The following is a 10,895-nucleotide window of genomic DNA, read 5'->3' on the forward strand; positions in this document are numbered from 1 at the left end:
CACTGCAGTCCTGCTGCAGCCTACGCTGTCGCCGGTGACTCAGAGCAGCCCAGCTCCAGGTTGAGCTGTTGTTCAGCATCTTAGCTCTAGAGGGTGCAGTGTCACTGGCCTTCAATGTGGGATCCGAACCGTGTCCCTGCTGCTCAGAACTGGCGTTCTGAGGCGAGCTCTTAACCACCTACCGGCCCTACGGTAGTTTCTTTTGTGAGTGGGCCTTATTAGGAAGAACAGAGAAGTCTAGTGAATTTCAAAATGGTCCCCCACTTCCCCCCAAGCCTGAGAGTATTTTCCGATATTCATTGTGAGGACCTGGTAGAGCTTCTGGAGGTAAAACTCACAAAAGTGTGGGGACCCTTGATGACTGGGTCCCCTGGAGTTTTTGTCTCTCAGACTTGTCCACACCGAGCCTCCTGCAATTCATCAGTTCCAGTTTGCGATTCTGTTTCCACAACGGTTTCTGCTCTGGGAAGCTGTGATTCTCCATATCCACTTGTCTCTCTGATGGACAGCAGTTGGCCTTGTGACCTCACTTCTCTTAGGGATCTAAGAAAGAGTTGCACATTTTCCAGTTGGTTCAGCTTTTTATTTGTTGTTGGGATGGATTGGCCCCTTCCAAGGTTCTTAAGTGCTGGACCAGAAACTGGAAGTCCTGTCTCATCCTTTTGCTTCCAGATAGTTTAGAAAGATTGTTCTCCAGCTATAGGGATCTCTGAGTGTTCAAGAGAGAGGACTCCTGGGGCAGCTGGTTAGCTCAGGTGGTTAGAGCACAGGCTCATAACACCAAGGCTGCCGGTTCGATCCCCACATGGGCCACTGAGCTGCGCCCTCCACAACTAGATTGAAACAACTACTTGACTTGGAGCTGATGGGTCCTGGAAAAATACACTGTTCCCCAATAAAAAAAATTTAAAAAAAAGAGAGGGCTCCAAGCCCCAAACCTTCATGCTTTTCTACTCTAGTGATGAAGGTGAGATATGCTAGCATAGCTCAGAGGGTGGGTGCCTTGGTCTGGCCCCGAGAGGACCCCCTCTACCTCTTCTCCCCAGCCTGGTTCTGTTTGATCCTCTAAGGGTGGGAAATGTGGTGCCTCCCCCAAAACAAAAAGTGGCTCGAGACCTTCGTTTTGGTCCCCATCAGAGGAGCAGAGGCACCAAAGAGAGAAAAATTCTCTGTGCCTCCCTTTATCCTTGACTCACATCAAATGTCTCCTCTCTGGCAGTGACTGATGTCCCTTGAGCTTAGTGTCACTCACACTGCACTGTTGACTCAGTTTTCTGTGTGGCTGAGTCTGCTCTTTCCTGCTTCCGTGGCGTGTTTGACTGCTTTTGTGTCTTTAGTTCCTTTACAGGCCTTTTTCTTCTTACTCGGCTCCCGCTTCACTTAGGCTGCCTTCCTGGCAGCGCTCCTCAGTGAAACCTGGCATCTTACCTCCGACCTGCCGAGTCTTGGCTAAAGAGTTTATATTTTCTGAGGGACATAAACAAATGCTTTCATGAATTACCTTGTGCTTTCTGTAGGAAGTCCATTTCAAAGATGTGCTTCTGTTCTCTACCTCGAGTAGATCATTCCCTCTTTGTGGGTTGTAGAATTGTCCCCAGTGCCCCATTTGTGATTATTTCCCCATCTTTGGGTCTGGAAAGGTCTCTTTAAGAGGTTTAGTGTTTACTCATAAATAGGATGGGGGGATTCTCTTTGATCCTTCTTCCTTCCACTTGTTGCTGTTAGATTCTCCCTCACACATCTTAAGTGGTACTGATAGCTGGCATTTATATCACTAAACCGATTTCTATTTCTCCAGGATTCTATATGTTGGGAGTCTGTCAACAATGGAGGTAGGACCTCCTTGTCTCACCTCCTGGTGGTGTGAATATGGAAAAGAGGAATTACCTCCATGTTATTAGAAAAACTTTGTATTTCCTTTCTGAACAGGAATGGTCGATATAAAACTACAATTCCCAGGGTGCATCATTCCTACATTTTTTTTCTCGTCTTTGCCTCATTTTACTTCAGCTGAAGATGCGAGGCACTGTTATCCATCCATTTAGGCCACGTGCTGTCACTGAGCCTCACAGATGCTGGATGGGTGGCAAGTCAGGGTGGCAAACAGTCCCGGTCTTCACAGGAGTTGACTCATGTGCTGCAGAGGGCGGGGTTGCCTCTACCAGATAAGTGCTGTCGCTGACCTAGAGTTGTGGAAACTCTTCTATCCTCTCAGCTGCAAAGATAAATTGATTAGTGGCAAGTCCTTTTGGGTTTGGCAGAGATTACTGATGATAGGCCCAGTTCCTAGTCCCCTTGTGATATCTCACTGCCTCATGGGTCTCCTTGACATTTTGATTAAAAGATGGATAAAGGAGGGGGTGGTCAGTTAGCTCAAGTGGTTAGAGCGCAATGCTCTTAACACCAAGGATGCTGTTTCGATTTCCACATGGGCCACTGAGCTGCGCCCTCCACAACTAGATTGAAGACAGCTACTTGACTTGGAGCTGATGTCTTGGAAAAACACACTGTTTCCCAATAAAATTTCTAAAAAAATAAAAATAAAAAGATGGATAAAGGCGGCCAATCGCGTATCACTGGCCTGACACCAGCCTTAACCCTGAAGCCCCAACCCCTTTGTAGAGCGTATGTTTTGAGAAAGAGGAGGAAAAGCGAGGTAGATGTCTCCACTGGATTTAGAATCAAGGAGCTGTGAGTTGGACCTGCAGCCCCTTTGTTCCCTCATTTATTGACTCATTCGCTCATTTATTGCATGACCATTTATCAAGCTCTGGATATGCTCCTGTTATATCAGGTGCTTTCTCCTGATAGGCATTGGAGGTAAAAGACAGCATTGACTTTCTCCTGTGACGAGTTCTTCCAATACCAGCTCTGTGTGATCTTCAGCCTAATGGTGCCTCATTTTACCCATCAAGACAAACATCTGAAGGGTTGTTATGAGACTGTGAGCATGCCACATACCCGTGAGGCCTCCTCCTAGCACCAGCACAGGTGTGCATGTGTGTGTTTAGTACTTTCAAGTCCAAGTAAGGCACCTGGAATGCAGAGGGAGGGGCTGGATGGGGACATTGGGTGGGAAAAGGTAACTGGTTCCAAGCAACACCCAGGCAGCCAGGAAGCACTGCCCGGCCTGGGGCCTGGGGCCCAGGAGCTGCCTGCTTGTCCTGAGCAGTGGAGCTCAGCAGCCAGAAGCTTCTCAGGTTCTGGGGCCTGTGATGCTGTCTTCATCTCCTGGGTCCCACCCAACAGAGCAGGTCTCTTAGGTTGTTGGCAAGGCATCTATCTTTGAAATTTTATTTACTCATTTATTAGAAAATTTTGTGAGTGTATACTGTATGTCAATCACCGTTTTTTGTTTTTTGTTTTTGTAATGAGGATATGGTGGTGAAAAAGGTAAGGCCTCTACCCTTATGAACTTTTAATTCTTTCTGGGATAGTAGTGCCAAGGAAACAAAGAAACAAATAAGATGGTTTCAGAGAGTGAGAATTACAAAGTAAGAAAGAAAAACAGTGATGAGATGGAGGGTGACGGAGGGTGAGGGTGACGAGGGTGACGGAGGAGCTCTGTTAGTTTGGGCGGAAAGGGGTGGGAGGCCTTTCTGGGGAGGTGATGCTTTTCTGGAGACCTGAATGACAAAAGCGAGTCCCCGGTGAAGATCCGGGAAAGAGTACCAGGCAGAGGGAAGAGCAAAGGCCCTGGGGTGAGGGCAGGGAGCTTGGCATAGGGGGCACCGCTGGGGTCAGGTTACAAGGTCGCTGCAGAGGTCAGTGCAGATGGCAGACTGAGCTGTGGTGGTGGGTGTGGCGGGGGTGGTGGGCTTGAGAACCGACTGTTTACCTGGAAGTACCAACAGGGCTTGATGATGAGTCAGCAAAGGACGAGAGGAGCCAGGGATGGTGAAGGGAGAAAACTGGGGATTTTGTTTTGGGAAACATTAAGGTATAAGTGCTGATGGTGAGTTCTCACCTGCTGAGGACCAAGGATGGAAGCCTATGCTGGTGTGTGTGTGTGTGTGTGCATGGGTGTGTCCTGCTGAGGGGCTCTCAACCTTGGTGTCGCTGACATTCTGGACTGGAGCTGTCTTTGCTGTGGGGAGTTGTCCTGTGCATTGTAGGGTGTTTCGAAGCCTCCATGGCCTCTACCAACGAATGAGATGCCAGTAGCACCCCCACATGCCCGTGGGTGGCAATCAAAATGTCTTCATTGCCAAATGTCTCCGGGGGACAACATTGCTCCTAGTTGAGAAACAACAGAAAATCTTCACAGGGACATTGACTGCCATCATAGAAAGGAAAGGAAACGACACAGCTCATTGCCAGCCCTGCCCCCTCCCTCAGCCACGGTCGGCATCCTTAATTGATTCATTACTTTTTTCTAGAAATCTCAGCTACAACCTCAGAATCCTTCTTTTTCTTTTTAAACTTTATTGGGGAACAGTGTGTTTTTCCAGGACCCATCAGCTCCAAGTCAAGTAGTTTTTAATTTAGTTGTGGAGGGCACAGCTCACTGGCCCATGTGGGAATCGAACCGGCAACCTTGGTGTTACAAGCACCACACTCTAACCACCTGAGCCAACCAGCCGCCCCTGAGAATCCTTCTTAACACCGCTGATCAGTAGCCGTTATCAGTGACTGGGAATGGCAATGAGATGAAACCCATTTATTCTACCTCTTCTAGGGATCAAAGAAAAAGGACCCCGAATGCTTTCTGGGGCCCACACACTTACTTACAGTAAAATCCTAAACAGCAGTCTTCACCCATCTGTGCCTCAGTGTCCCTGCATGTCTGATGAAAGCAACCCGAACCGCTTTCTACCTCTCTGACAGAGCCTTAAGTGGAAGGATCAATGACATAAGCTTGGTAACTCAATTTGAGTTTTTGGAGGTGGGCGGAATATTAGAGAAATGTGCAGTGGGATTATTATCTAATGGGGGTGCTGTGAAGGTGAACCCGTAAATAATGAGAAAACAGTTCGCTGTTATTACAACGCCGGGTGTAATAATGGGGAATAATGAAAAATGAGGGCTCTCTGGGCGGGCGGGCAGGCAGGTTGGGGGGCCTGGCAGTCGGTGGTCTGGGGCTACAGCCGGGAGGACGGAGTGGCGACGCCTAAGGCTACAGTAATCGGTGTATGATGTTTTGTTCAGGTTCAGCGTAACCATGGAGACAGACTTCCTCCCTCCTTTCCACGGCACTGATTCCACACTCCTCCACATATGTGTACACCACACTCATGCCCCCACTTTCCCCCACCCGGCTCCTTCTGGCTTGGGCAGAGGAGACCCTAGAGGGGGACAGCATCTGGATCAGGGTGTGAGGGTGGCGGGTTGAAGTCCCGTGTCTGCCCCATTCTTGAGTGTGTGGTCATGTGTGAGCCGCTCAGCCCCTGGGAGCCTCCACCTCTTAATCTGCCAAATGAAATTCAAGTGCCCCCTTCCCTGCAGGGTTATGGGGCTCAGACTCCGTCTCCAGTGGGGAAGAGCTCCGAGAACTCTCCAGAACCCCACAATCGGCCTCGCTTGCTCTCTTGTTAAAAGGGACCTCAGGAGCACAGCATTACAGTTATTGAAATCCTTGTTTAATAAAAAACACCGACAAGACCTTTGGTTCAGGATGTCCCCTTGCCGTAGCACATAGACTCACTGTGTTTACCGAGGAATTGAATAAGAGCCCTTGAAAACCAGACATCCCCCCACCCCCCAAGAACTCGGCTGGGACTCCAGCAGCCTGCGGCTCAGAGCAGGGCTGTCTTCCAGGTCGGGCAGACTGCTGGGGCGTGTGTGTCACCGCTCCAGCCTTACTGGATGTGCCATCACAAGTTATTTAACTTCTCCATGCCACAGCGCCTCGTCTGTAAAGTGGGATAATAATAGTACGTGCCCCAGAGTTGTTAGGAAGAGAAAACGGATGAATATTTGTAAGGCTTTTTGAGACCATGTAAATCAGCGGTTCTCAACCTTCCTAATGCCACGACCCCTTAATACCTCATGTTGTGGTGACCCCCAACCATAAAATTATTTTTGTTGCTACTCTATAACTGTAATTTTGCTACTGTTAACGAATCGTAATGTAAATATCTTTTTGTTTTCCGATGGTCCAAAGGGGTCGCGACCCACAGGTTGAGAACCGCTGAATTGTAAATGAACTTTAGCAAGCTTGCTATCCAGTGTTGGCAGAGCTTGTTACAAAGCTGTGGGCAGGATGGGGAGAGGTGGGCCAGATGTAAATGCAGGGGGGCTGGGGGTTGAGGCCAGAGGGCTAGGGGTCCAGAGCGGGAGCTGAGGAGCTGTCCTTGGTGCTGACGAGGACGCGCTTAACCAGTCATTAACCAGGCAGGTAACTCTCACACGCAGTGGGAAATGTACTTAACAGCGTGTGTGTGTGTGTGTGTGTGTGTGTGTGTGTGTGTAGACGTGCAGAGAAGACTTTTAAGCCAAGAAAAGAGAAGAATGGGAGCGGGGAGTGGCCTGGGGGCATCTGGGAGCTGCCTTGCAATGGCTTCAAGGGCTTCTGTGGGGGAAAAGGGGCCTGACTTGTCCTAGGAGACCTCAGCATCACCCTTAGAGGGAGACAATTCTGGGGAGACCCAGTAGAAGGCAGCTCAGCTCACATCAGCCTGGGCTGCTTGGCTGCTGCCTTAGTGGGTGGGTCCCCCCGAATCCGACTCTGAAATGAGGATTTGAGGATTTGCATGCCGGCTGTTAATCTGGAAGGGGATTCCAGCAGGTTCTGGTGAAGTAGGGGGGTCATGAGAAGGGCAGGAGAGTGGCTGATGCAGGTCATCTGTGGGCGCCATGGATCCCCACTGGTGACTCTGGCAGGTGTCCCTGAGATGTGAGGGAGTCGAGCTTTGCTCACCAACTGCCATCAGCTGTGAACCGAGGGCACTGCTAGCTTCTGCCCTGCTCTGGGGGCTGGTTGAGCACCTGCTGGAGCTGGAGAGAGCTGGGGAGTGGCGCGTGTCTTGGGCACATGGGTGACATTGAGAGCTGGCAGCGTTTCCTGAACAGGGTTAGTGCGGTAAGGAGGGCTTGGATGACTTCATGGGGAGCTGGGCAGTGTCTCCCCCTGGGGAGATTGGAATCATTAGAGCATTTTGTACGCATGGCCCCCTTGAGAGATGCTGTATTCCCAGACCTTGTTATCCCACAAGGAAGAGGGGAGCTTGGAGGTGGGTGGACATGGAGGAAGGATAACATTTTTCAAGCTTTTTTTTTTTCCCTAAACCACCCACGCCAGCCTCACTCGGGCTAATTCCAAACACAGAAGCCCACTCAGTTGCTCAGCTCTTGGCCAAAAGTGCTTAGTTTGCTGACCCAAATGATTCCTCCGCTGATTAATGGCATTTTCCCAGGGGAGTGTGGCCTGGTAGCAAAGAGGTGGCCCTGGGAACTTGGGGAACTGTTTTTTCATCCCAGCTTTCTCCTTCTGTGCTGTGAGGCTGCAGACAGGCCCCTTTCCCTGGGGTGGAGGGAGCTTGGCTTCCCACCTGCAGAATAAGGGGTGGGCTGAGGAAATCTCTAATTCTGGAGCTGCCATTTTCAGTCTCTGGAAAAGCCTGAATGAGACGTTAGAGCAATTTATTATTTGAGCTGCCATGAAACGACAATGACCTTGTGTGGAAATCGGGGCTGTTATCGTGGTGTGGGAAAGTGCTTCCTAATATTTTATGAATTAAATGTGGCCCTGTGAAAGCCCCCTTGTGATGGAGCACATGCGTGTGATAAAACTAGAGCAGGCTGTGTGTGTGTGGGGGGGGCAGGGGGAGTGAGTAGATGATAAATAATTATAATATTGTCACTGAGGTATGCCAGTGAGAAGCCAGCAATTGGGGTTTCTGTGAGAGAAGGATCCTCACCTATTTTATTGTAATTTAAAAGGCACCATTAAAAAAACCACTTAATATACATATTCTTTCAAATGTATAGCTGTAATTAGTGTGTACATAGGAGGGGAGAGAGCTTACCTGCGTGCTAGGCACTCTCCCATTTTATAATGGACACTGCCCCATTTTACTGGGGAAACTGGCAGTCAGAGAAGTTTGTACTTTGCCTAGTATAGAGGGTCTCAACTGAGGGTCTCCCAGGGGATGCTTGGCAATGTCTGGAGACTTTTTTGTTTGTCATGACTAGGGAAAGTGGGGGCTGCTACTGGCATCTGGTGGGTAAGGGGACAGAGATACTGCTAAACATCTCACAGTGCACAGGACAACCTGCGACCAAGAATGGTCCAGCTCAGAGGCTGAGAAAACCTGGCCTGGCATCACCCCACAGAGACCTCCCTGAGTCCTAACGCTGGCCCCTCAACTGCCTTTGTTGCCACCCCCATCCTGCGTGGGCACCCCTGGAGCCCCAGTCTGTGATCTCAAAGGTGGGCCCATGCTGAGAGTGAGATTATCAGCATTTTTTGTGGGGTGGGCTCCCCTGAGAAGGTGATGAAAGCTGTGAACCTTCTCTCTTCAGCAATTTTCCACTTTCCACTCCACTCTCTTCTCTCTTAATATACTCTTTTATAGTTTCTGCCTTTCCATTAATTATTGTCATAAACATCTCTCCACATTTTTTACAGTCTTCATAATGATCGTTATTAAGGGCTCCATCCTATTCACAAAACACCATTTCCTGAGTCATGTCTGTGTTGCTGGGCATTTACTTTTTTTGGTTCCTTATAGTTTAATGCCACAACGATTATTATTTCTTTTGAATAGAGCATTTTTGTTTGTGGAATTATTTCCTTAGCACAATTTCCCAAGAGTATGTCTTTCTCTCTCTTTCTCCCCACCTTCCCTCCCTCCCGCCCTCTCCTTTTTCTCCCTAACCCTCTCCCTCTTTTTCTTTTTCTCTCTCCCTGCCTCTCTTCCTTTACTATTTTATTTGATTTAGTTTAAACATTTTGGAATAATAATATAGGCACATGATTTAAAATTCATAGGCGTAAAACAATGCCCAGTAAAAAAGTCTCCGTGTTCCCAGCCATCCGCTTCCTCTCCCAGGGGCAGCCACCGGTAGCAGTTTTCAAGCACTGTGTACAATCCATGTTTCATAAATGGTGTCACCGTCGGCCTGCTGCTCTGCCTGTGGGTGCATGTGGGAGCAGCTCTCCTCTAGATGGGGGGACGTGGCTAAGGCCTCTGAGGACGTGACACATGAGTGGAAGCCTAAAGGATGGCAAGAGTGGAAGGAAAAGTGGAATGGGAAGAAGAGGCAGCAAGTGCAAAGGTCATGGGGTAGGAATGGATTGGAAGATTTGAAGAACTCTCAGTACACCAGTGTGTGTGTGTCTGTGTGTGTGTGTGTGTGTGTGTGTGTGTGTAAGAGAGGGGGGGGGAGAGAGATCAAATGGCTTGGGAGTGACCTGCTTATGCAGAGCCTTGTTGGCTGGGGTATAAACCTTGGACTTTATTCTAAATTCACTGGGATGCTCTTGAATGCTTTTAGGCAGGGAGGCGATAGGATATGATTTGCATCTAACAAAACAGCATTCTGGCTGAGGAGTGGAGAATAGTGGGTGGAGGCAGAAATAGAGTTAAAGGGTGAACGTCCTGGTGAGAGATGCTGGTGGCTTGGCCTTGCGGGGAGATGGAGAGACCTGGATGAGCTCAGGATCTAGTTTGAAGGTAGAGCCAACAGAGTCTGCTGGCAAATGGATGCTAAGTCAGGGCCAAGCACAACTGCTCTGAGATTTTTGTCCTGGACCAATGACTGTGTCCGTTCCTGAAATGGGAAAGACTGAAAGTGGGGACGGGTGTTGTGTTGAGTGGGAGGTGAGGGCGCTTGAGTTCAGGCCTGGCTAGGTTACATTTGTTGTGTAGGTGGGACAGCCCAGAGGCAGCGTGAAGTACATGGGGTGGGAGGAAGGGAGGCGGGGTGTTGGTGGTGGGAGAGGGATCAACAAATATGCCCCAGGGATCAGAGGTGTGATCTAGGTCAGAGATCGTGATTGAAGCCATTGGCCGGTACCTCGGGGACACTTAGTGCTGGCATCAGTGTGGGAATCTTATTATAGTTTCACCCTAACAATACCAGCTCTGCACGTTATCGTTCATTTTTGTTATTATTTTGTCATTTTCTAATTTCCCAAAACAAACATGGCCTGTCATGAATTTGAAGACTTGGCATGGCTGCTTGCATTTGGATTCCGGGAGCTTTCTCGCTTGTTTTAACGGCTTTACCTAATCTGGGGTGAGCATCAAAGCCTGCCGGAGACCCAAATTAAGAAGAAAAGCCTTTCTGGCTTTCCGGTCACATTCATGCCTCTCCAGCCATTTCTGCCCTGACAGTCAGGGGTGCTCACTGGAGAGGAACCTTCCGGCAAACAGCCGGAGCTGTCTCTCCCCTCCCTGTGTCTCCTCTCCTGAATACCCAAGAGACACCGCTCCCGCTGATCATGCTGTAATGAATTCGAGTTGCTCTTTTCATTATACATCCCAATTTTCTCCACTTCCCGTTTCTTTTCCTTTCCAGTGGGGTTATAATTCCTGTCAAAGCTCACGCAGCCTCAGGGCACATTTTCCCCCTCTGACATCAAGGCCTGGGGCGGCTCTTTGGCAACTGGCTCAGAGCTGGCCTTCTGTCAGAAACGGCGCCCCATCCTCCCATCCAGAAAGCGAATCCTGCATTCGTGTTAACATTTACATAAGGCAGCATTAGCTAATTTGTCGGGTGGCTATTTAAGGAGCAGCAGCCCGTTGTGCGGGTGTGCTAGGGTCAGAACCGAGCTGCTCTCTCAGGGCCCATCAGTGGGCTGTAAGTCATCAGGAAATTAAGGTCAAGCCTCTTATAAATGGGCAAGTGGACACATCCATGTATAACCGAGAGGGGCCTCAAGCTTGTGGATACCCCGCTTATGGAGAGTTAATGGGTGAGCTCAAGTAATAATTTCATAGTCTCAGCCT

The 10,895-nt window shown here is 49.3% G+C and overlaps 1 protein-coding gene and 1 non-coding gene across 3 annotated transcripts in view; one reads left to right on the forward strand and one right to left on the reverse strand.

Moving 5' to 3' along the window:
• GSG1L (GSG1 like) overlaps nt 1-10,895 on the forward strand; it is a 224,210-nt gene that overhangs the window by 22,270 nt on the left and 191,045 nt on the right. The gene's annotated exons all lie outside the window — the stretch shown is intronic.
• TRNAT-UGU (transfer RNA threonine (anticodon UGU)) lies at nt 4,509-4,582 on the reverse strand. Its single transcript has one exon. It is a non-coding gene; the product is annotated as a tRNA-Thr (tRNA).

This window comes from Hipposideros armiger, unplaced genomic scaffold (genome assembly GCF_001890085.2).
Source record: "Hipposideros armiger isolate ML-2016 unplaced genomic scaffold, ASM189008v1 scaffold_126, whole genome shotgun sequence".
Taxonomy (NCBI): domain Eukaryota; kingdom Metazoa; phylum Chordata; class Mammalia; order Chiroptera; family Hipposideridae; genus Hipposideros; species Hipposideros armiger.